Genomic DNA, 26,820 nt, shown 5'->3' with positions numbered 1-26,820 from the left:
CCCAGCAACATATAAACTGAAAAGTCTCACACTTCAATTTCTTTTTATTTTCAGATGGAATGAAAAGCTAAAATTTCAATTCTGACCCATCAAAACACTTTTTTATGATAGCTCACTTAGATGTCCTTTTGATTTATATTGTCTAATTTAAAATATGTAATAAATAATATTTTAACATAAGTAGAACAAAATGATACTATTGAATCAAAACATTTTTATGCCAAAATGAAACACGTGTCTTTTTCTCACTGAGAAATTTAATCAAAATCCCATTGGTGTGAAATGTTTTGATTTAAATGAAACTACATTATTCAGTAGAAAACTCTTCTGTCAAAAGCTCCTCTACAGGCTCTAGTCAGGGCAAAGTTTAATTCAACACAGGGCAATCTCAGATAAATACAAAAACATACAAGCATTCAATTAAACACCAATGTTGAATGATCAAAAAGTTTTAAATGTTTACAAACTCACTATCTTTAGGGAGTGAATTGGAATAATTCAGATCAGAAGATCTATAAGCACCCTCCTTTCTTCCATTGCTGCTAATGGTATTCTTAAATCTCTATAGATCATACACAATGGAAATGTATAATATGATTGGAACAATATGGTAACTAATTTCTTACCATCTCATTAAGATTAGTTTTACTCCAATGTTGCCCCACTATCTTTAGTGGAGCTAGCCAATTATTTTGTTATAATCAATCCACTGAGAGTCAATAACCAGGGGGATGAGGTGGATGAGGCTTTCTTCTGGCAACTCACAGAAGTTACTAGATCATAGGCCCTGGTTCTCATGGGAGACTTCAATCACCCTGATATCTGCTGGGAGAGCAATACAGCGGTGCACAGGCAATCCACGAAGTTTTTGGAAAGTGTAGGGGACAATTTCCTGGTGCAAGTGCAAGTGCAAGTGCTGGAGGAACCAACTAGGGGCAGAGCTCTTCTTGACCTGCTGCTCACAAACCGGGAAGAATTAGTAGGGGAAGCAAAAGTGGATGGGAACCTGGGAGGCAGTGACCATGAGATGGTCGAGTTCAGGGAAGAAAGGAGAGCAGCAGAATATGGACCCTGGACTTCAGAAAAGCAGACTTTGACTCCTTCAGGGAACTGATGGGCAGGATCCCCTGGGAGAATAACATGATGGGGAAAGGAGTCCAGGAGAGCTTATTGAGGTTACAGGGACAAACCATCCTGATGTGTAGAAAGAATAGTAAATATGGCAGGCGACCAGCTTGCCTTAACAGTGAAATCCTTGCTGATCTTAAACACAAAAAAGAAGCTTACAAGAAGTGGAAGATTGGACAAATGACGAGGGAAGAGTATAAAAATATTGCTCGGGCATGCAGGAGTGAAATCAGGAAGGCCAAATCACACCTGGAGTTGCAGCTAGCTAGAGATGTTAAGAGTAACAAGAAGGGTTTCTTCAGGTATGTTAGCAACAAGAAGAAAGTCAAGGGAAGTGTGGGCCCCCTACTGAATGAGGGAGGCAACCTAGTGACAGAGGATGTGGAAAAAGCTAATGTACTCAATGCTTTTTTTGCCTCTGTCTTCACGAACAAGGTCAACTCCCAGACTACTGCACTGGGCAGCGCAGCATGGGGAGGAGGTGACCAGCCCTCTGTAGAGAAAGAAGTGGTTCGGGAAGATTTAGAAAAGCTGGACGAGCACGAGTCCATGGGGCTGGATGCGCTGCATTCGAGAGTGCTAAAAGAGTTGGTGGATGTGACTGCAGAGCCATTGGCCATTATCTTTGAAAACTCATGGCGATTGGGGGAAGTCCCGGACGACTGGGAAAAGGCTAATGTAGTGCCCATCTTTAAAAAAGGGAAGAAGGAGGATCCGGGGAACTACAGGCCAGTCAGCCTCACCTCAGTCCCTGGAAAAATCATGGAGCAGGTCCTCAAGGAATCAATTCTGAAGCACTTAGAGGAGAGGAAAGTGATCAGGAACAGTCAGCATGGATTCACCAAGGGAAAGTCATGCTTGACTAATCAAATTGCCTTCTATGACAAGATAACTGGCTCTGTGGATGAGGGGAAAGCAGTGGACGTGTTGTTCCTTGACTTTAGCAAAGCTTTTGACACGGTCTCCCACAGTATTCTTGCCAGCAAGTTAAAGAAGTATGGGCTGGATGAATGGACTTTAAGGTGGATAGAAGGTTGGCTAGATTGTCGGGCTCAATGGGTAGTGATCAATGGCTCCATGTCTAGTTGGCAGCCGGTATCAAGTGGAGTGCCCCAAGGGTCGGTCCTCGGGCCGGTTTTGTTCAATATCTTCATAAATGATCTGGAGGATGGTGTGGATTGCACCCTCAGCAAGTTTGCAGATGACACTAAACTGGGAGGAGAGGTAGATACGCTGGAGGGTAGGGATAGGATACAGAGGGCCCTAGACAAATTAGAGGATTGGCCCAAAAGAAATCTGATGAGGTTCAACAAGGACAACTGCAGAGTCCTGCACTTAGGACAGAAGAATCCCATGCACCGCTACAGACTAGGGACCAAATGGCTAGGCAGCAGTTCTGCAGAAAAGGACCTAAGGATTACAGTGGACGAGAAGCTGGATATGAGTCAACAGTGTGCCCTTGTTGCCAAGAAGGCCAATGGCATTTGGGGCTGTATAAGTAGGGGCATTGCCAGCAGATCGAGGGAAGTGATCATGCCCCTCTATTTGACATTGGTGTGGCCTCATCTGGAGTAGTGTGTCCAGTTTTGGGCCCCACACTACAAGAAGGATGTGGAAAAATTGGAAAATGTCCAGCGGAGGGCAACAAAAATGATGAGGGGACTGGAACACATGAGTTATGAGGAGAGGCTGAGGGAACTGGGATTGTTTAGTCTGCGGAAGAGAAGAATGAGGGGGGGATTTGATAGCTGCTTTCAACTACCTGAAAGGGGGTTCCAAAGAGGATGGATCTAGACTGTTCTCAGTGGTAGCAGATGACAGAACAAGGAGCAATGGTCTCAAGTTGCAGTGGGGGAGGTTTAGGTTGGATATTAGGAAAAACTTTTTCACTAGGAGAGTGGTGAAACACTGGAATGCGTTACCTAGGGAGGTGGTGGAATCTCCTTCCTTAAGGTCAGGCTTGACAAAGCCCTGGCTGGGATGATTTAGTTGGGGATTGGTCCTGCTTTGAGCAGGGGGTTGGACTAGATGACCTCCTGAGGTCCCTTCCAACCTGATATTCTATGATCCTATGATTCTATGAATAACCATAGTAAAAAATCAGGTAATTTCCATGTAGAGTTATCGGGTGATGGACTGCAATAGATCTACTTTGGCTTTTTATTAGGAAGTTGATTAAAAGCAAACTAGTAGTCCTGGATAGACTTTACAATAAATTCCCCCTCCATTGTTTTTTGGATGGTTTTAGTCTGATACTTAGGTGAACAGGAGACCAGTCTTTTTTAGGCATTACGAAGAGCAAAGTTCATTCTTTTTTTTCTCCTCTCTCTCTTTCTCTTCTGCTCTGGATACTTCAAACATAGGCTAAAGCAGCTTTCCAGAATGAATGTGTCAGGTGATATGACCCACCACAGATACACTTAATTGAAAATGGGGTTTTTATATATACTGTCTAGACACAGAGGTTAGATTGTGTGGTATAGAGGGGTTTTATTAGCATGAGTTTGGGATGGCTGCATTACTCACAAGTGCCAAAGTTCTGATCTTTTCAGTCATCCAGCTTGTTTTCTTTAAACAAATGTCAAGAGGGAGGAATGCTGGAGGCTGGTCAGGTGAGAGGTGAGAAGTTGCAGGGGTGGGGGGGAAATGTAGTGTAGAGTTTCAGTTGTACAGATACATGAAGGTTTGAGGATTCAGTATTTTATGCTCTGATCCTCCTTATACATACTGAAGGAGATATGCATCATGCAGGCACAGGGCTTAATACTGTCTCATGAGATATGGAGGGAATTAATACACCTGCAAAGACATGTAAATTAAATATAAAAATACAATTGTATCATCTTGTACATCTCCATTTAATTAAGGAAGAGATAAAGAAATGGGGACCTCTGTAAGTAGGAAAGTTACATTGTGATGGTTCCTAAACTGCTCTATGGGCGACAGTGTAGTCCATGAAAATCTGCCTCCCTGCTTCCAGATTGTCCCAGGTTGATTAGGCCATTGAAGGGCCCTGGCCCATCACCTGAAGGAGGGGAGAGGAGGAAATTAACCTAGATTGGGGCTGGTCAGAAAAGTCAGTTTTCAAAAGGTGCTTAATAACCACTTGGAAGATTTGACTGAACTGATCTCTTATACCTGGGGAGGGTATGGACAGGTTGAGGGAGGTACTTAAAAGAGTGAAGGACTAGGATAGTCAAAGGGAGAAGCCCTCTCCTGGGAGGAGAGACTGGCCAAAGACCTGGGGAGGAAGAGGTATAGCTATAGAAGCCAGGACTAGCTCTCAAGAAGAGATAGGACTCAAGGGAAGTAGCCCTGCAAGTGAATGTCCTGAGAAATGGAAGGAGAGTCAGAGTGAGGAGAAAGAGAAGCTAAAACCTCAAACCCAGCAGGGGTTAGAGAGGTCCAGTGGATTTTATGATTATTTGCTGAGCCTGGGACTAAGGAGAAGACCCAGGAGGAGTAGAGGACATTCTGGGTTTTGCCACATTTGCTTTAATGCTGCTATAGGCTATTTGGAACCTCAAACAACGTTTATTTTCTAGACACTGCTTTGGAAGGGATGAAACTTCTGAGGAATCTAGCCAAAGGGCCAAGTCCTGAATTCAGGAAACTGTTAGAAAAAGCCGCAAAGAGGTGCTCTGGGGTAGTAAGTCTGTTACACAGAAGCTACAACTAGAGCTGAACAAAAAAAATTGCTCCTTTTTTGACAAATCAATTTTTCATCAAAAAGGACACTTCTGCATTTGTCAATACAAAAACTGACAAACTTTGCTTTAGTCAGTCTTTCACAGAACAAAAAACACGTCCCAAGCAATTCTTGCTAATACACAATAATGAAGCTAAACAAACATTAAATAGGAACTTTCCTAGTATTTTTCCATGTAAGTAACTATTGATGTCCTGTAATCATAAATGACATGAGAACTGGTCGTGTAATGAATGGTAAATAGGTGGGGAAGTGGCCATAAGATTTCTGAAACAGCTTGAAAACCTCCTATTATAGTAATTATCCATAGGGAACTGTGGGAGAGGATCACTTATGAGACGACAACAGCGGAAGAGAAATGGTTTTCTCTTCTAGTGCGTCATGATGGCAAGGGAGAAGAAAATAAATATAATCCATGTATGCATGCCACCAAGATGGTCCTGTCCCAGTCATGGCCACAGGGTTATCTGTACCTCTGACCCCTTTCTGGTCTCTGAGACCCTCGCAGAAATTGTGCTTTTAGCTCTCCTGGGGTGGAATTCTGTATTTTTCCCTCTCTTAAACCAGGTCCAGGGCTACAGTGCCCTGTATATTAACACTGCTTATCCAGCAGGTCCAACTGAATTCAGAACCCTGTGGTTCTTTGTTTCAGGATTCTAACAGGGAGTGTATGTAACAGTAGGGAAAAAACATTTTAGACAGAAGACTTTAAAAAAGTCTACACACGTGTCTAGCTTACCTGAAGCCCTACCATCCTGTGGCGGTGGCCTACATAGGCCTAAATTCTTCCATCACACCAGTGGATGTCTGTGTGCCAGTTTGGCTTCCCTAAACAGCTTCCCCAGCAATTACCTCCCTTTTTGAGAAAGTGATCCCTTTCAATCTAGCCAGAGTTACTCTGTTCTTGTCAGACAACAAAGGGCAGACTGACAGCAGGATTTAAAATTAAAATGATTAATCAAGGAACAAGAGCAAGAATAGCTTTTAAAAGTTCTCTATGGACTGTTGTACCTTGTAAGGAAGGCAGGCGGCAGAAAGCTTTAAAAATATTGGAAAGGGATAAATTTAGTCTGCCTGGAAAATGAGGCTTGGATCAATAGCATTATAGCTGAGTCAGGGATTAACGAAGCACTGAAGAAAATAAGCAATGGAGCTGTAAATCCCTTGAAGACAATGGTTATTTAGTAGAAAACTCAGACCAATTGACTTCAATATTGGTTAAATCTGAATTACTCATTTGAAAGGTAAATCATTCCACATAAAGGGACCAAGCCTTACTCATGTGAGTCATCCTCTCCCATCTGATTCAGGATGCAATATTGAGGACACTGTGAACAATACAAATTTAATTGTTAAAACATAGAAGGGCCCCTCTAGTATGTGGCACTTACGAACTGTGACAAAAGTATCTGATTTTATGGACTATAATGTAAATACTAGAGGGTTTGAAAGAGAATACTGACATTATTGGCAATCATTAGATGATGCTATTGAAAACCATCTTGCTAGTTCTGTGTATCTGAATATGTAGGAGTTAGATCTTGGAGAAATACTTATCATTAGCAGTGTTGCTGTTGGCTTTGAAAAACTGAGCTTATTTATTTACACATATTAATGTTAATTTACTACTAAAAATCAATTCCAATGGAATTTCTTATTAAGAATTAGTCTTAGGTGAAGCAGTTGACTGTTACATGAAGCAGAAATAACATCAAAATTCCATGAGAATACCCTTTTGACTTCAGTGCCAGTGGGTTGCAGAAACTTCTGGGTTGTCAAGGAATAAATATTTCCAGACAGTGACTAGAATGTCCTTTGTTATCACTTACAAAAATCACCAGAGTGAGAGCTCTGCTTAGTAAGAATGATCTTGAGAAGAGGGCTAGTGCCTATGTTGTTTCAAGGTTGGCTCATTGTAATTATCCTTTGGCAAGACTTCCTGATCATTAATCATAGGATTTAGCTTTCTAGAACTAGGATTCTGTCTAGTTTTAGCTGGATTGGTACTATTTTAAAATGTTTACATTGGCCACCTCTTACACTTCATATTGATTTGTAAGTTCATTCACTTCCATGAACTGACCTCAGGGTTTATGGTCCAGCATGTCTGACTAAACTTTTATACTAATTTATTTGCAGGTTTGCCCACTGAGGGCAGAGTTGGCTGTATCTATAACCTTGAGATTTGTGTAATTATGCTCTCTTATTGAGGAACCAGCTCTCTGACTGACTGCTATGTGACCTGTGTCTGACTCAGCAATGCAGGTTACAATAAACAGGTATTTATTTGCTGTGGTTTGCTTTTCTTAGCTGCTAATTGGCTTTCTTTCAGTGCACTGGGACTCTTGTGAAAGAATCAATATAAATGCATAGTAATGAAAATGTTGTTTGTCTTAACTACAGTTAACATAGTGTGTCTCTGTTTCCCTCTTCTTCAATATTCCCTTAGTTTTCTGTCTTTAATTTTCTCTTCATTTTCCTCCCTCTCTCTTCCCACAGTAAAGGGTGATTTATGATGAATATATCAGGGAGGGGGGGAGAAGAAAAGCTCTAAGGTATCTTGAAGATTATACTTTGTAACCCCAAGAGGGAAAGAAGAACACAACACAATACTCTTTGTCCCAGATGTGCGGGATCAAAACAAGATGTGAGGAATGTGGCTTAATTAGGCCACAAATTTATAAACCTAACTCACTGGGAAATACCCCCAGCAATAACTTGGGCAGTGCAGGTCGTCATTCCTTTCTCACTCTTTTCCACCTATTTAGGGAGAACAGCCATCAGCCCCCTCTAAATCTGGTCCCATCCTACTGCTGGGACACCAACAGCCTTTCCTGATGAAAGTTAAGGACCTGCTGGGAAGCTGTCTCCTCGCTGTACCATACGTTGGGATTCCCAACCTGATTTCCCCAGCTTCTTCAGGATATGCCTTCCCCTAAAGTCTACTTCCAGCTCTGGTATATCAAGGAGTTAGCCCCCATGCTAAGTACTTGCACTGGACACCAGCCACAAGGAGGCACCAGCTTGTTTGCTTCATCCCTACAGAATTAGCCTCCCCAGTAGAAGCCCCCATAACTTGGTATTCATTCAATTGCCACCACTGATAGGCATAACCTGTTCGGCTCTTATTCAGTGGTGTTGAATGGAATCCCACTCCACCAGGGGAATCTCAGTATACACTCTGACATTACCATAAATGGGAATTTCCTTTTTTGAGGTAACCGCCTTCTCCATGACGATGTAATAGGGCCTGCAACCAGCAGCCTTAACACTAGACAAGTCTGTGCTGCTTTGACTGGACAAATTGACTCATCTTGGGGGTTTTTGATATTCTGAGTCAGGGTGTCAGCTCTCTTCCTCCCGATTGCAGAGCTATAAATTCCAAAGCCTTAGCTGAATCCTTCCTTGCTGAACCCCTTATTAGCCTGATAGAGACCACCCCTCACTATCCATAACACCACAGATTGTACTGTCAAATACTGAGAGAGCTCGCCCCTGCCCTCAAGTGGAGTTGAGTAAATTCCTCCATTATATACCTGAATGTGCAAGGTGCTAATTGTTTTGCATAGACATAAAACTGGTCAAGAACCAATGTTCCTTGGGTCAAGCAGTACTCAGATAGGCTTTTCTGTGGGTCCCAGCACCAGCTTTCAAATTCCATCCATCACATCCTGAGGATACAGCTACATTTGAGCTGGAGGTGTAACTTCCAGCTCAGTTAGAGGTGTGTTCACTAACTCTGGTCAAGCTAGCACACTTGAACTGGCAGTTATCAACATGGTCCAATACTTCACTTTTACTTCAGAATCACCTCTTTCGCTCCTGACTTCGTTCTTGTGTGCAGTCACTGCCACTGGGATGGGAAAGAGCCCCTACAGCTACTCCCTATTACCTCCCAGATCCAGTACACACTGCTTGCCCTGGTAGAGCCCACAGACCCACTGCTCCCCAGTCAACTTTCAGCTCTAGCTCGAGCATCCAATGGCCCCCTTCAAGGAAACCCTATTCCCTTATTTAAGGGATTGTCCAACACTCAGTAAAAATCTCCATCTTTTCATTTGCCCTTAGTAATACATTGGGTCTGGCCATTGTAGTTGGCTGCCTCCTCAGTCATGTACAAAAACTCATCCAAGGGTACCCTCTGGATGTGAAACTGAAGATGGCCACACTTGTAGTTAACACAAAATAATTGTCTTAGCTGTCCTAGCCCTTTCTAACCAGCCCCTGCACCCTGCCAGTTTACAACTGACTAGAGATACATGCATCTCTCTCTCTAACCTAGCCTTCAGAAACTCCAGCCTGGGGGGCGCCGGGGGGAGAGGAATGGATTGCTCTGTTAAATTTGCTGGTAGTACTCCTGGAGCTGGCCAAAAGTTGGGGTTTGTGAGAAATTTCAAAATTTAAAAAAATTGGTTCATTCAGAACAAACAAGGTTTTTTCCAAGGAACTGAAAATCCTGAAAAAGAAAAATTTACCATGGAAAATAAATAAATTTGTGTGCAAATGGGAAGCTAGGCCTGAAATTACCCATTCCATGCATACAAATAGCCATCTCTTGTGCAAATGTACTTCTATACAAAAAACCTACATGCACATTTTGCAGGTGCAGCAAAGGCTTCCATATTTCAATTTTCAACTATGTACAATTACTTTCCTTAAATAACTTAAATTAACTTTCCTTAAATACATGCAAGATAGCTTAAGTATAGGTGACGTTATTCTGTAGACTACTGCTGGAATATTTTTATAAAATATCCATAAACTAAGTACAGGCAGATTTGGAAATACTCTTGAAATTTCTTCATCACTAGGATGTGATCATTTACTTAGAACTTGCTGAATGGTTGGGTTCACAAAAGTTTATAAATGTAGAGAAAGACACCAAACATATTCCACAGGGAGCTCATTTTTGCCAGCTGTTCGTCTCGTTGATACACTGCCTGGTTATCTCACAGCTTTTTTTTTTTAAAATCACTTTTTATTTGCTGCACCAAATAGTGAACAACATATTGAGCTCCTCATCTACAGGGGATCCCCGGTATACGTCGGGGTTGCATTCCTGAAAAGGGAAATGAATACTGAAACAAAGATACCGGGGAATTTTTCCCCATAAGGAATAATGGCCCATCCCGCCTCTTCCTGCCCCCCCCCACCCGGCCTCGCCTCTTCCCTCCCAGTTCTGCCCCTTCCTTCCATCCCCACTTCTCCGCACCCTCCCAGCGCCTCCTGAACACCAGGGGAAGCACCTAAAGAAAAGCCATACAAAAGGTGAAGCAATGGATATGCACATTGGGACTGACGTGAATCGGAACATGTTCCCCTATTGACGAGCGACAGATATGCGAAACGACGGATAAGGAGGAGACTTATACCGGGCACCCCCTGTACCACAAGTCTCATAACCAGAAAATGACATTTGTTTATAAATCAGGCCCCAGTCTGACTTCAAAGCTTATGCATACAAAGTGCTTGCAGGATCGGAATATTAAACCTGGATCATGTCCCACAAAACCAAGTAAAATACACTTTTAGTTTGACCACATAACTTCCTTAAAAGAGCTTGTATGTCTCACATAGCTCTCATCACAGCTAATTAAAATGTTTTTAAAATTCAGATTAACATACCACTGTATTTAATTAGGGGCCATTCATTATGGGCATATATTTTTTTGCTTCTCACAGTAGCCTGACATCCCATAATCAAATCAGTGTGTACCCACCATGATTAATAACTAACTCTAAATAGCAGCTTTTCTCAGAGTCAGTGCAGAGGCTGCGTCGATTGTAGGAATCCTGTTCATTCTCACTTTTTGAATGGCTCCATCCTTTCAAGCTTAATATAATTATGGAGCTTCTCTCCAGAATAAAAAGCAAGCTCTTCTGGGTTCCATTAGAAGGCACATGACGCTTTAGGAGATCTGAGTGATATAAGGATGAGACAGAATCAGTTAAAGCACTGAAAGGGACTCAAGGCACTAAATATTTTCTGAGCAGAACATAGTAAAGTGGGTGGCTTCATTTAACTGTAATTCAAAGCATCAAAGACAAACTACCATAATCAAGGAGATGGGACTCTGGATTAGTTTGCCTAATGGGGAGATAAAAACATTCATACTGACAATGGTTACTCATCCATCTTTGAGCAGAAGCATCACATATTTAATTTTTCAAGACTTTATGTAATGTTGCTGGTGGAGAAAATACTTTCTCTGAAGTTATATCTTAATGGTGCAGTTCCTACTACACTTTTGATTTCCTACTTGATCCGCTACATCATTCCTAGATTGGGCTAATTGGCATTGGCCCATGTTGGAGGTCAAACAGAGCTGCACCACCCCAGGGGCTCAGGACACTGGCCTGGGACTCAGAAGACCTGTATCTGGTTCCATATTCTGCCACAGCCTCCCTGTGTGGCCATGGACAAATTAGTCTGACCCAGATCCTCAAAGGGACTTAACGTGTGATAACTCAAAGTGTTGCAGCACCTAGAAAATCACTGGGATAACACTGTGATCTACAAAGCCTGGGTTAGGCACCAAGACTCCCTGTACAATGGGGAGAGATAGGTGACTTAGAATGCAATGCACAAAAGCCAGCTTGGTAGGCGGGGAGCTGCCTAATCTAACCAATAGGAAAAGCTGACAAGAGGGGTGTGTCCTAAGTCCCTCCTCTCTCAGGGTGTTAGGCACTCAAATCCAGGTTGCAGGGAGGCAGTTCTGTCTGCCAACAATCCACAACCAGAAACCCTTCTCCTGGGGTCAGGAGGCTTAGGCACATCAGTTGTTTCTTGTGAGAATGAGTTAAATACTTGCCTCACTCCATACAAAATGGCTGAAAAAGGAGTTGGTGGCAGTGGCAGACCTGTAAATTTTAGCCCAGTGTTTAGAGCACTCCATGGGATGTAGGAGACCTAGGTTCAATTTCTCATGCTGCCTGAAGGGCAGAGAGGATTTGAACAAGGGTTTCCCACACCTGAGTTTTCTAACTATTAAGCCAGGGGATAGTCTTGGATAAATAACTAAAGAGCAGGGGGACTGGACTCTAGCTGTAGAGTCACTGGGCCAGAGAGTGAGAATGAGGTTGTAGCCTACTGGTTAGTGTTGTAGTAGCCAGGCAAGGTACTAACAAACTTCAACAGGACTTTATTTTTTAAAGTGGAAACCTCTTTTCCAAGCTGCTGCTGCACCCTCAGTAGCTCTCCCTCAGGCTCTTCAACTCCTCCCCCCTCCTTCCTGTTTCCTGTCCTTTCAGACTGCCAACAGCCAGTACTCCCAATTCTAATAATTACAAGCAACATCTAAACACCACAGTTAGGTAGGAGACCCAAGGAATATCCTCTAGCTTAGTGCTTAGAGGACTCAGAGAGGTATGGGGGAACCCCTGTTCAAGTACTTTTCTAGGCAAGTGCTTTAACAAGTAGGCAAAAAGTCTTGTAAATTGGGCACTGCCACCACTCCCTTCTCCTCCTCTGGCCACAGTTCGAACAGGACCTGATGCAGTAGGTGGCCTCCAAGCACACCGACTGGATTGGGCTGCACAGGTGAGATAAGCTGAAGACCTCCTTACTTCCCTCCGTTTGGACTGCAGTGGGATTTACGCATCCAGATGCCTAGACTGAAATAACAGCGCACATGACCAGAGGCAGAAACTTAGTAAGAGTTCCCTAGGTCCCTGAGAAAAATTAGGTGCTGAGTGAGTTTAGGCACTTACAGGCTTAGGCAGCAGCCAAGCAGGCATTTTTGTGGATTTCAGTGGGGCCTGAAATTTAGGCACCTAAATACCTTTGTGGAGCTGGGCCTTAATCTGGCCATGCCTCAGTTCTCCATTTGTAGAATAGAGGGAATAACACTTCCCTCCCTTGCAGGGGTATTGTGATGATAAATATGTTAGACAGTGAGATTCTCAGACACTAAAGTGATGGAGGCCATACAAATACCTAGATAGAACATCACCTTTCTTCCTCCTTTTCCACTGTCTTTCTATATCATTCTTATCTTAATAATGCCTTGTACTACAATCCTGTTGCTTAAAACACCTTAATTATTATATTTTGATATCTACACACATGACAGAAATTAAAAGGCACTGTTAACAAATGGCTCAAATCAAACTCTCCACTCTTATTCCTTCTCCATGTGCTGCTGAGATAAATGCCCTCTGGCATTTAATTTGGACCCAAATTAAAACAACTCAATTGCACTCATTTTTGAAAATGCCAAGTGAGCACAGATACCACTTGTACTGACTACTGTGGATTCAAAAGCCCAATCTACTGGTATAAACCCTTTCAAATTTTTCACCAATTCTCAATACCTGCCACGACTAAGAATGACAAAGGTACAACATAAGAGGCTTTTCAGTTTTGAATGACAAATACCCAATTGACTAACAAATTTATTTGAGCATAAGCTTTCGTGGGCTAAAACCCACTTCATCAGATGCATGCAGTGGAAAATACAGTAGGAAGATATATATATATACAGAGAACATGAAAAAATTGCCATACCAACTATAAAAAAGTTGCCATACCAACTATAACGAGACTAATCAATTAAGGTGGGCTATTATCAGCAGGAGGAAAAAAAAACTTTTGTAGTGATAATCAGGATGGCCCATTTCCAACAGTTGACAAGAAGGTGTGAGTAACAGTAGGGGAAAAATTAGCATGGGGAAATAGTTTTTACTTTGTGTAATGACCCATCCACTTCCAGTCTTTATTCAAGCCTAATTTAATGGTGTCCAGTTTGCAAATTAATTCCAATTCTGCAGTTTCTCATTGGAGTCTGTTTTTGAAGTTTTTCTCTTGGGGTATTGCGACTTTTAGGTCTGTAATTGAGTGACCAGGGAAGTGGAAGTGTTCTCCGACTGGTTTTTGAATGTTATAATTCTTGACGTCTGATTTGTGTCCATATATATCTGTGTATATATATCTTCCTACTGTATTTTCCACTGCATGCATCCAATGAAGTGGGTTTTAGCCCACAAAAGCTTATGCCCAAATAAATTTGTTAGTCTCTAAGGTGCCACAAGTACTCCTTGTTCTTTTTGCTGATACAGACTAACACGGCTACCACTCTGAAATACCCAGTTGTTTATGGAAAAGGTATTTAGTCAGAAGAATAAAGTATTCAAATAATGTATAATATGGAGTCCCAGGGAAACACTACAAATGTGATAGAATGTTCTGCTTCACTTTCCACTATGAGTTAGAAATTAATTAGATAGTAGCTACTTAAAAGAGGAAAGGCAAGAAACAAAGGTGGTCATCTCCCAGTGTACTTTACACTCTGAAATACCATTCATTTGCCTTCCAGCGTGTAATTGCTAAGCAGAGTATGGACATTGTACACAAATGCCACTCTAGAAAGATCATCCTGTATAATCTGTATAAAACTTGAAAATGGCTAATATGATCACAAAAAATTTCAAAGAGAAAAGGCAAAGTTTTTCAGACTTCATTCCCTAAACTGACATGCTTGCCTGACTGGACTTGAAATGTTTTTCAGAGATCACAGCAATTAAAGAAGGAAAAAAACCTACCAGGCTAAATCCTCAATTATTGTTAAAGATCTATATGAGCAAAGCCTTCTCTGATCTTGAAGTGATAACTAGCTTAAAGTAGTTAGCCAAAAACCAAATTTCATTTTACAGGATTTTTGCAACATCCATGCCCTTGGGGGGTTTTGTTTGGTTGCTTTTTTGATTTTGTTATGTACTAATTGTGTGCAGTGTCTTTGATACTCTAGCAAAGCTTCCTGCACTTACATGGGTATTATAGTAGGAGTATTGGATATCAGGAGTGATACTGAAAAGCTTTTATTTTTTATGTTGTAGGGGTGAGGCTCCCCAGAGATTCCCAGGGTTCTGAGGCCCTTAGTGTGAAGCAATCTTGTCTCTGCCTGTGTGGATCAGCTCCCTAAAACCAATAGCCTCTGGCAGCACTAGCACTGCCTTCCAGGTCTCTGCATGCCTCGCTCTCTCTGTACAAGTAGCAAGAGGCACCCACCAACTCACAATCTCAGAGCATTCCCTGTAGTGTCCCACCCCTTATCCACTGAACACTCACAGAATTACCAGGCCTGCTGTTCCCAAAGGTACAGTACACACCAGCTTGTAAGATTCAGCTCAGGATCACCACTTAGATAAATTTATAGTGAAAACAAGAATAAGTTTGTCAAAGAAGATATTCAAGTGAGAGTGAGTCAGAATATTGGAAACAAGTGGTTACAAGTGGGTAAAACAAAATCATAACACATTTTCTCATCTCAAGAAGATTATCTCACACAAAGTTCTCTTCAGTGTTTTCAATCAAGCCTGCTTTTGCTTCAAGACAAAGACCCTTTGTCTTGAAGCAAAAATGGTGTTCTTCACTAAAGGAATAAGAGGATTCCTAGATGTCTTCTCTGCACCCAACTGTAGTCAAGTAAACCTTTAAAGTGCACCCACCTGCTCCCAACTACTGTTTTTATTTTCTTTTTGAAATCCCCACAATCCCTCCTTGGCATTCAGACCAGACTGGTGGTAGAGGATCCACTGTAAACAAGACCATACTAAATTTACATGTTAACAGATAGGAGATGTCTATCCATCTATCTGGCAGAAAACCTGTTTTCACCTTTGCTCATGACTAATACCTTGATGCAGACATTAAAAACATATTTTCAGTACATATATACATATCTCCTTACATAGTATCTGTCTACACATTTCACAATGGTATTAACAACCAGAGTGACACCAGCTTTCATTTAAGACCTCACATAACGTTCTGTGACAAACCAGAATGTTCATAGCAGAATCAGGAGATTCATTTAAGGGGCTGTCCATAAATTATGTAACACATTTTTATGACATTTCAAGACCTACCCACCCCTTGTAACACTGAAACAAACATGCAAACTTAAGGATCCACTGACCCCCTAATGCAATATGTAATTTATGGACTGCCCTTAACCCCCTTGTCAGTTGGCATGAAGAGGTTCTTGGGTCACAGTAGGCTTCTCTTCTCAGAGTGTGTTCTTACTCATCCTGAGTTGTTCTTGCTCACTTTAAATGGAAGGTGCACCCATAGCTTCCTTTGCAGAGCTAACTCAGAGTTTTTAGTATCAAATGCACGTGATTGCTTTATTTAATGTTCAGGTAAGCCACACTTACACATCTTGCACAGCAGGGGTGGCTTCCTGATCTTGACTTAAGCTCCTTTCAATCTACCTCACCAGTCCTTGTACAAAGGGAGAGCCAGGAGTTAGCAGAATAACAGAGAAGCATGCCTTAACCTAAAAGATCACCCTTGCAACCAAATTCTTCCCATTGTTATACTCAAGCAATCCCAGTGCAGCCACTGAGAACAGAATTGGGGCCTCTGCGTAGGAGCCGGAGAAGGGACATGCCACTGCTTCTGGGTCCCGCTTGAGGTAAGCACTGCTTAGAGCCTGCACCGCTGAGCCTCTCCCCATGCCCAAACCCCCTGCCTCAGCCCTAATCCCCCTCCCGCTCTCCAAACCCTCGATCCCAGCTCAGAGCACCTTCCTGCACCCCAAACCTCTCATCCCCAGCCCCACCCCAGAGCTTGCACCCCCAACGAGAGCCCTCACCCCCTCCTGCACCTCAACCCCAATTTTGTGAGCATTCATGGCCCGCCATACTATTTCTCTTCCCAGATGTGGCCTTCAGGCCAACAACTTTGCCCACTCATGTCTTAGACTATTACCCCTCTAATAGATCTCAAAACGATGCTAGATATTTATCCTGCGTTGTTTTTTATTCAATGTTATCACATGGGTCAAATAATCCCTTTCCCTTATCACTCCTTACAATCTTCAGATACTTGTAACTTGTCATCATTTCCCCATTCAGTCAAAGTTATTCACATACATATTTAGGTTTTTCTAATCTTATATTAGTCTCTTTAGTCCCTGGATTATTTTTGCTGCTTTTCTCTGAAGTCCCTCTGGTTTGTCTAGATTGATTCAGAAACAGACAAATTTTCATATGAGTAGAGTGTGATCTAGTGCATGTGAGGTGCTATTTACCCAATCAGGCTTTTTCCAGAAACATCCACCTTATTGTGGTGCCACTCATGTAAGGCCCGATCCTATGTATTGCTAATGCATGTATTCCCAAGTATTCTCACTGAAATCAGTTGGACTGTGCATGTGGCCAAGGACTATTTGCATGAGGAAGAGTTTCCAGGATTGGGCAAAGAGGCTCCTCTCTTCAACAACTGGCTCCTTTTCATGTGGTAAAACAGAGTTCAAACATAAAAACAACAGGTATGTGTGGGAAGGATGATGTTATCTTTGCAAAATTAAATGACTTCCTTGGATAAAGAGAGGACATCATACTCAGTCGAGTTCTTTTTGTTAAATGTTCGTTCTTTGAGCCCTGCTTTTAAGAAACTAGGTTTTATACCAGAGGTATCACAACTTGCTCCTCAGCAAACATTGATTAGTACACAAAGGAACATCTTCCTTTTATAACCCATTCTTAAATTCCCCTTGAAAGTTCTCTCTCTTCTAAGTAGTGTCTCAGTAAGAAAGCAGTGTACAATTCTACTCTTAGGAATTACTAAACCTTCCGAGTTTAATGCCCAATATATCTGTGCTCTCAGAATGCAGGAATAGCAGTAACAATTATTAACACTTTCTTAGAAAGGGATATCCTGTCTCACAGTAACAGTATTCAGTACAGGAGAGCTACCACCTCTTAGTAGAGGAAAAGATTTTCCTAGGAGCTCATGGCACTCTAATGCCTACTGGAAAGAAATGGTGGTAAAAGAAAAAAAATATGAAATTAAACATTCCTGCACAAAGACACAGAATTATGACAAGTATTGGATGTCAGTGCATTGATGTCCAGCAGTAAACCCCAGATCTATATCCTGAACCCTAATAATTGCAATTTTCAAAAGTGGCCACAGATTTGGGTGTTTTGTTTTGAGATACCCTAGACCTAATTTTCACAATTTTTACTGAAAACATAGTGAAAGATATTACTGAAAAAATTGGTAACTGTTTTGATAAAAGTTCAGGTAAAAAATCATTAATATTTCATTACAATGTTCATTTTTGAATAATGGCCACTTTTTCAATGAAAACACTTGTTTGAACATTTCAGTCTGCTCTAATATTTTGTTGTCAGTATTCCAAAACTGAGATTAGTGACAGGAAGCAAACTTTTTAAAACAAAAAAAAAAGTGAGCTTTGAAGAGGGATTTGAATAAAGGGGCGGGAGAGGCTGACAGAAAAAGTACTTCTCAATAGAAGATGTGTTTATGATTTGAGATTAACAAATCTTCAGTGTTATTAATGAATGCTATAATGTAATTTTAACTTTTTATTCATTTTGAAAAATGGATCTGACCATCCAGATAATTGTGTAGTAAATATCTATTTGATTTATCCTCATAGTCTGGTCTGGTATACTCAGAATGTTCCACAAAGATGCCTTTGACACTTAAATACGAAAGGGGCAAAAACAAAGGAAGAGGAGGAGGAAGGAGAAACAACCAATAAACAGGAGAGAAAGGAAGAACATAAGAACGGCCATACTGGGTCAGACCAAAGGTCCGTCAAGCCCAGTATCCTGTCCTCTGACAGTGGCCAAAGGCAGGTGCCCCAAAGGGAATGAACAGACAGGTTATCATCAAGTGATCCATGACCTGGCAAACACAGAAGACGGCAGTCTGCCAGTCCATCTAGCACTCACATTTAAGAAAAATGTAACCCCCCTTGACTCTACCTCTGCTGTTTCTTTAAGATATGATTATACTTCTTACATAATGATTTAAATTCTCCTGACTTTCTATTGATTTCATATATTAAATCTTCATAAGAAGAAAGCCCAGTAATTTCTAATTCCCGTCGCTGATCAATACAATTGTATTACTTCTCCGTCTTTGTGATATCAATCCTTTAGGGCAAAAGCACGATGCAATTTTTCTTCTTAAATATTTTTTAATGTTTTTTGGCACCAAATAAGTCATATTACATGCAAAAAATAAACTAAAAACATTAATTTAGCAAAGCCAAGCACTCAGAAGTTAGGAAATGCTAGAATTAAGGTCACCCATATAACCATATTTCAGCCCCCTCGTGTGTATGCATTATGATACAGTCTTTAATTACACGATCTCATACTTTTAACAAAAGATTTTGTGTGTAATTTGCTAGGTTTTTTTTCAATCAAACTGAAGTAATAGAAATTCCATCTTGTTAAACCACATTAACATCCATATAGTTTATCAGCAGAGTTGGAACCTTTAGATCTGCATCACAGATCTGCCACTTGAGTTAATGGAGTAACTGATAACAGTAGTAGGTTTTCATCCTCTATGTGGACCAGCACTAGAGGGGGATGAGACACAGATGCTCTTTGCCAGTAGGTTTCACAGATATTTGCTGAAAGGAGAGGAAAAAAGAGACTCAAGAATCTTGGGTCCCGTTCCAGGTTCCGGAGAAGAGTGGTCACCGACCCTTCTTCCCCGTTCCCCGTCTCAAGCCTGACCTGTTCTGCCCCTATCCCTTGCAGCCGGTCCTGTGGCTCCACTCTCTCCACTTCTCCCTGCCCCACTCCCATCCCCATGCTACTCATCTCAGGCTTCTTGTTCCTGTCTCCTTGCACTGTCAGTCCTAGTCTCCTCCTCCAGTTTCCAAGTCCCAGTCTCCCACACCAAAGTCCTCATCTCTATGCCAGCCCCACATAATGTAGAATTGTATGGAGGGTCTGTTAGGGGCCGACCAGGAGAAGGGCATGGGATCTATGTTTGTGTGGATTCATTGGCCTTAATACAAATGCAAATGATAAGAAAGTCATAGATTTTAATGCCAAAAGGGACGATCTAGTCTGAACTCCTGTATAACACAAGCCAAAGAACCTCACAAAGTAATTTCTGCATAAAGCCCATAACTTCTGTTTGAGTTATAGCAACTCTTTTTTAAAAAGCTATCCAGTCTTGATTTAAAGACTTCAAGTAAAGTCCCTAGGTAAGCTGTTCCAGTAGTTAATTACTCTCACTGTCATTTCTAGTATTAGTTTGTCTACCTTCTGCTTCTAGCCATTGGATCTCACTATGCCTGTAGCTGCTGCCCCAGCCCACAGGTGAGACACCTGCACCCTGGCCCTGACTGAGGTGTGGATTTCACTTCCTCAGCCCACCCACAGTTCTGAATAGTTTACTTAAACTTCATGTGGCAAAAAGGGTTACACCCAAACAGCAGCAGAGAATTTGATTTACTCTGTTTCCTCACACTGAGTGAAAATATGGGGGTGTGCTGCAAAATCCCACAACATAGTCTTTGTGCCTTTAGAAATAGTACGAGGTTCTGAAATGGGTTAAATTTCACCCTTAATGTAACTCAAATGATTTGTGTTTCTATTCAGCTTTATAGAGCCTTAAAATTACTTTTTCACTCAGATTCAGGCTTACTTATAGACTTCTCTCATCTTCAAGGTTCAGCAGTTTGTTGGGATGAGTTTTGCTGCCTGATGGTCAATGTACAGTAGTTTTCTCAAATCTTTATTCATTATGTTTATTTAGAGCTTATAAAATCCTTCAAGAAGTTAGTTAATTGGCGACGGGGAATGTTATTGTTCAGCTCTGTCTCATCTTTAAAGATGATTTGTCTCTTGAGCTTACTGTCATTGTTCCATATTCTTCTCTGTAATTTTCTCCCCGAGGTAGCAAGAGAAATCCAGAACATCATTTGTGATCTCTATTTGAAATAGGACAATAACAAGGCTCTCTTTGCTAGCTTTGCAAGCATTTGAGATTAATAGTAGGTTAACTTTCCCAAAGATTTGGAGCTATTACTATTAGGGCTGTCAAGCAATTAATCAAATTAATTGAGATTAATCGCGCTGTTAACAATAGAATACCATTTATTTTAAATATTTTTGGATGTATACTACATTTTCAAATATATTAATTTCAATTACAACACAGAATACAAAGTGTGCAGTTCTCACTTTATATTTATTTTTATTACAAATATTTGCACTGTAAAAAACAAAAAATATATATTTTTCAATTCACCTCATACAAGCACTGTAGTACAATCTCTTTATCATGAAAGTTGAACTTACAAATGTAGAATTATGTACAAAAAAACTGCATTCAAAAATAAAACAATGTAAAACTTTAGAGCCTACAAGTCCACTCAGTCCTACTTCTTGGTCAGCCAATCACTCAGACAAACAAGGTTGGTTACAATTTTCAGGAGATAATGCTGCCTGCTTCTTGTTTACAATGTCACCTGACAGTGAAAACAGGCTTTCACATGGCATTGTTGTAGCTGGCGTTGCAAGATATTTACATGCCAGATGCGCTAAAGATTCATATGTCTCTTGATGCTTTGGCCACCATTCCAGAGGACATGCTTCCATGCTGATGATGGGTTCTGCTTGATAACGATCCAAAGCAGTGCGGACTGACACGTGTTCATTTTCATCATCTGAGTCAGATGCCACCAGCAGAAGGTTGATTTTCTTTTTTGGTGGTTCAGGTTCTGAAGTTTCCACGTTGGAGTGTTGCTCTTTTAATTCTTCTTAAAGCATGCTCCACACCTTCAAGGAGTACAGTCACAAATGTAATTGACGCATTATTTTTTTAACGAGCATCATCAGCATGGAAGCATGTCCTCTGAAATGGTGGCCGAAGCATGGAAGGGGCATATGAATGTTTAGCATAACTGGCATGTAAACACTGGCTACAAAAGTGCCATGCGAACGCCTGTTCTAACTTTCAGGTGACGTTGTAAATAAGAAACAGGCAGCATTCTCTTAGCAACTGGCAGAATAAGTAGGAGTGAGTGTACTTGTAGGCTCTAAAGTTTTACACTGTTTTGTTTTTGAGTGCAGTTATGTAACCAAAAATAATATGCATTTGTAAGTTACACTTTCACAATAAAGAGATTGCACTTCAGTATTTGTATGAGGTGAACTGAAAAATATTATTTCTTTTATCATTTTTACAGTGCAAATATTTGTAATAAAAAATAATAATATAAAGTGAGCACTGTGCACTTTGTATTCTGTGTTGTAATTGAAATCAATATTGAAAATGTAGAAAAACATACAAAAATATTTAATAAATTTCTATTGGTATTCTATTGTTATAAGTGTGATTCATCAAGATTAATTTTTTTAATCCCGATTAATTTTTTTGAGTTAATCATGTGAGTTAGCTGCCATTGACAGCCCTAATTACTATATATTTCTGATCACTTGCTGCACAGTACATTAATAGATGGGTCCCTGGGAATCAGTCAAGAGCTGGCAAAGTGAAAGTATACCTTGGTTTCTGTCTATACCCTGCTTTCTTACAAAAACACTCAGTAGGGTTCAAATGCATCCTGTCACTCATCATACATTCCACATTTCATATAGAGCACAGAGAAAACCTGGAATCTCTGAACAAAATGGCCACATTCATTCTTGCCGTAACTCTGATCAAGTGAATGGCTAAATTCATTCTTGCTGTAACTGTTCAAGTGAAGTCATCCCCTGATGTATATTCATTAGCTCTAATAAAACCTTGATTGTCTTCCTCCTTCACCTGCCCCACCCCCTTCCATATATATTAAGTCGCAGCGCAACTGGAAAGATAAAGGGGTTTTTTCCCCATAAAGATACCAGATTATTAAAAATACAATTGCAACTTTTCATACACTTAGAATTTCCAAGGAATTCAGTTAGCCTTCCTTCTGCTTAAAAAAAAGCCTCCTCTCTGATCCTTGCCACTAATGACCTAGCTCCAGTGAACATTGGTTGTTCAAGAAAGATGAACTCAAACTGAAACAGGTGCAGAAAAAGCTATTGGGATGATCAGGAAAATGAAAAGCCATTCTTAAGAGAGGAGACTAAAAGAGCTTGGCTTGTTTAGCCTAGTAAAACGAAGGCTGAGAGAGGATATGATTCCTCTGTATAAATACATCGGGGGATAAACACCAAGGAGGGCGTAGAGCTATTTAAGCAAAAGGACAATGTTTGCACAAGAACAAATGTTCATAAATGGGCCATTTTGGCAGGAAATTTGAAGAAAGTTTCTAATCATCAGAGAGGTACGATTCTGGTGCAGTCTTCCAACAGGAGTAGTAGAAGCAAACAACCTAACTTATCTATGGAGCCTGATAAATCTATGAATGGGCTTATATGATGGATTTGGTTGCAACAGAACTGGACTGAACTCAAGCACCCACGAGATCCCATCCAGTCCTATCCTCCTATGTTCAGATCTAGAGATGGGGCAGAGAAGAGATTGTATATTTATGTGTACCTTTTTAACCCAAGAAGCGGATATATGGCCAGATCCTCCATTGAAGTCAATGGAGTTATGCTGATGTACACTACCTTAGGGTGTGGACTATACAATATAGGTACCTATAATTGTTTAATACTCCTTGATATATTAGAGGTGTATATCAGTCAGTATATCTCTGATTGTTGGGAAAACTGTAGGTGCTGAGGAAACAAACAGCACTCACATTTTGGTGGTCCATTGGTGATCTCCTTTTCTCGGGGTCCTCTTGTTGAGAACCACTTTGGCCGATGGATCAGTCATTCATTCAACAGTGATCCATAAACAAAGCTTTCTGTTGCTAGCAGTTCTATATTTCTCTGCTAATATAAACATGTTATTTTACTGCCTTCTGTCTTTGCACATTGCTAGGTCACTGGCTGTCTCCTGAAGTGCCATTTGGAATTAAAATATAGTGATGTTTGGATTTACAAAATTAGATTGAAATGTTTAAAGACTTGCAAATGTTACATTTGGTCTATTTTATAAGCACAGAGTTGTGAAATTATGATGGGATATTTGTAGATGACTTTTTGCTCATGTCTCTCCTATGATTTTGTCCTCTCAATCTTTCAAACTAAAGATATATCTGGTTAAGTTTCATGCTGCAATAAGTATGTGGCATATATTTGTATAAAGCTTGGCAAAAGACCGTCCTTTGTTTATTTCAAGATATGTCAAATGCTCTTTCATTTAATGTTCTTCGTTGCATTTGTTTTATATAGTAAAATTAATTTTAAAAAGTGGTTTTTAGTGAAACTGCTATCTCTACCCTACTGATCGTTCACTGCAGTGTTCTCTCTCCTTTCCCCACCCTCACTACACATAGTAAGCAAATATATTCAAGTGAAGGTACCAGACATGTTCCACCAAAGTAAGATGTAATGTTGTGTGAACAGGTGTTTGTCTTTTTTTCCCAGGCCTGATCTTATGAGGAGCTGATCTCCTCTCTGGGGGCACTCGGGATCAGATCCTCAGAATGAAAGCACACAAGAACCCAAAACAGAGGGAGAGAAGCAAGCTGCTTTCTAAAATAGAGGCACAACTCATGTCATCTTACTGTAGACTGACACGCTGTTCTGATCAATCACTTGCATTAAAGCCCCCTAGCCTGCAGTCAGAACCAGGGAAAACCTTTAGGATTTAAAGTGTCAGCTTGTAATGTTTACAGTTTTCAATACACAGTCACTGGAAATTAGGCACCTAAATCGCTTTGAGGATCTAGGCTTCAGCAGCTTCCAGAATCGATCCCTTAGTTTCCTGAGCTTCCGATTTCCTTTCATCCCTGTGCCCACAGAAACAGCTGGAAAGTTCTGTGAGAATCTTATCATAGCATCACTTACCCATTGCTTAGGGCCAGATCCTGAGAGGTGGCTAGCCTCTGCAATTCCCACTCAAGTCAACTGCACAGCAAGTGTTCAGTAATTCTCCAGATCAGGCCCTAAATCAGATAGTTCTTTTTGATTTCTTCCATCTCATCTTGTTTTAAATGCGTTTATTTTAGGGCTGTCGATTAATCGCAGTTAACTCACATGATTAACTCCAAAAAATTAATTGCAATTTAAAAAATTAATCACGATTAATCGCACTTTTAATCACACTGTTAAACAATAGAATACCAATTGAAATTTATTAAATATTTTTGGATGTTTTTCTACATTTTCAAATATATTGATTTCAATTACAACACAGAATACAAAGTGTACAGTGCTAACTTTATATTATTATTTTTATTACAAATATTTGCACTGTAAAAATGACAAATAAAAGAAATAGTATTTTTCAATTCACCTCATACAAGTACCATAGTGCAATCTCTATCATGAAAGTGCAACTTACAGTTGTAGATTTTTTTGTTACATAACTGCACTCAAAAACAAAACAATGCAAAACTTTAGAGCCTACAAGTCCATTCAGTCCTACCTCTTGTTCAGCCAATCACCCAGAAAAACAAGTTTGTTTACATTTACAGGAGATAATGCTGCCCACTTATTATTTACAATGTTGTCCGAAAGTGAGAACAGGCATTTGCATGGCACTTTTGTAGCTGACATTGCAATGTATTTATGTGCCAGACATGCTAAACATTCATATGCCCCTTCATGCTTCGGTCACCATTCCAGAAGACATGCTTCCATGCTGATGATGCTTGTGAAAAAAAAAGTGTTAATTAAATTTGTGACTGAACTCCTTGGGGGAGAATTGCATGTCTTCCGCTCTGTTTTACCCACATTCTGCCATATATTTCCTGTTATAGCAGTCTCGGATGATGACCCAGCACATGTTCATTTTAGGAACACTTTCACAGCAGATTTGACAAAACACAAAGAAGGTACCAATGTGAGATTTCTAAAAATAGCTACAAATCAACCCAGGGTTTAAGAATCTGAAGTGCCGTCCAAAATCTGAGAGGGACGAGGTGTGGAGCATGCGTTCAGAAGTCTTAAAAGAGCAACACTCTGATGCGGAAATTTCAGAACCTGAATCACCAAAAAAGAAAATCAACCTTCTGCTGGTGGCATCTGACTCAGATAATGAAAATGAACATGCGTTGGATCATTATCGAGCAGAATCTGTCATCGGCATGGACGCATGTCCTCTGGAACGGTGGTTGAAGCATGAAGGGACATTATTTTTTTGTACATAATTCTACATTTGTAAATTCAACTTTCATGATAAAGAGATTGCACTACAGTATTTGTATTAGGTGAATTGAAAAATACTATTTCTTTTGTTTTTTACAGTGCAAATATTTGTAATAAAAAATAATAAAATAAAGTGACTATGTTACATACCACCAGTTCTACAATTTCATATTTGTGTTTCTTCAGAACTCTTGGGTAAATACCATCTGGTCCTGCTGTAATATTTTTGTAATCAAAAATAATAATATAAAGTGACTAAAGTGGGCGGGGTGGTGAGGTGGGAGGCGGGCTGGGCGGGATGAGGAGGAGCCCCCCTACTAACATCCCCCCCCCAGCCTATCAACGCCTCTCCCTCCCACCCAGCGCCTACAGCTGATCAGCTGTTTCTCAGCATCTGGAGGTGCTGGTGGGGGGAGGCAGAGGAGGGGGCAGAACTGGGCAGGAAAAGAGGGGTGGAGCAGGGATGGGAAGAGGCAGCGTGGGGCCTTGGGTGAAGGGGTGGAGTGAGGGTAGGGCCTGGGCGGAGCTGTGGGGGAGCACCCCCCGGCAGATAGAAACTCGGAGCCTATGTCCCGGGCCCCACACCCTCCGGCAGATAGAGACTCGGAACCTATTTCCCGGGCCCCGCACCACCCTCCAGGGATAGCCCTGCCTACAACAGCACAGGAATTTACTAGAAACTTGAAATACTATTTGTAATAAACAACATAGCCTGCTGTAGATTCCTTGTTATTTGTTCCACTAAATGTATCTCTTTCAGAAAGACTGGGAACAGTCTAGTCTGGCTGCTTCATTTTAGAGTGTTTCCTTTTAGTCTGAGTGCTTTAAAAAAAAAAAAAGACTTTCCACAGAAAGTGGATGACTTGTTTTAAAATGACCCTAGCTCAAGGTTGTGATAACAAGACAGCTGTCCTTCTCTCTGATTTAGATGTTCCAGTCTCTTCCTTGTGCAAGGGCTGTGTTGATTTCAGTTCCTTAATAAGTAATCTTGCTCCCGGCAATACCATCACACTGACTCGAAAGTTGTCTCTGGATCAAGGTAA

Source organism: Natator depressus, chromosome 2, assembly GCF_965152275.1.
Source record: "Natator depressus isolate rNatDep1 chromosome 2, rNatDep2.hap1, whole genome shotgun sequence".
Lineage (NCBI taxonomy): Eukaryota > Metazoa > Chordata > Testudines > Cheloniidae > Natator > Natator depressus.
The sequence above is the reverse complement of the archived record's forward strand: the minus strand, read 5'-3'. Positions refer to the sequence as shown.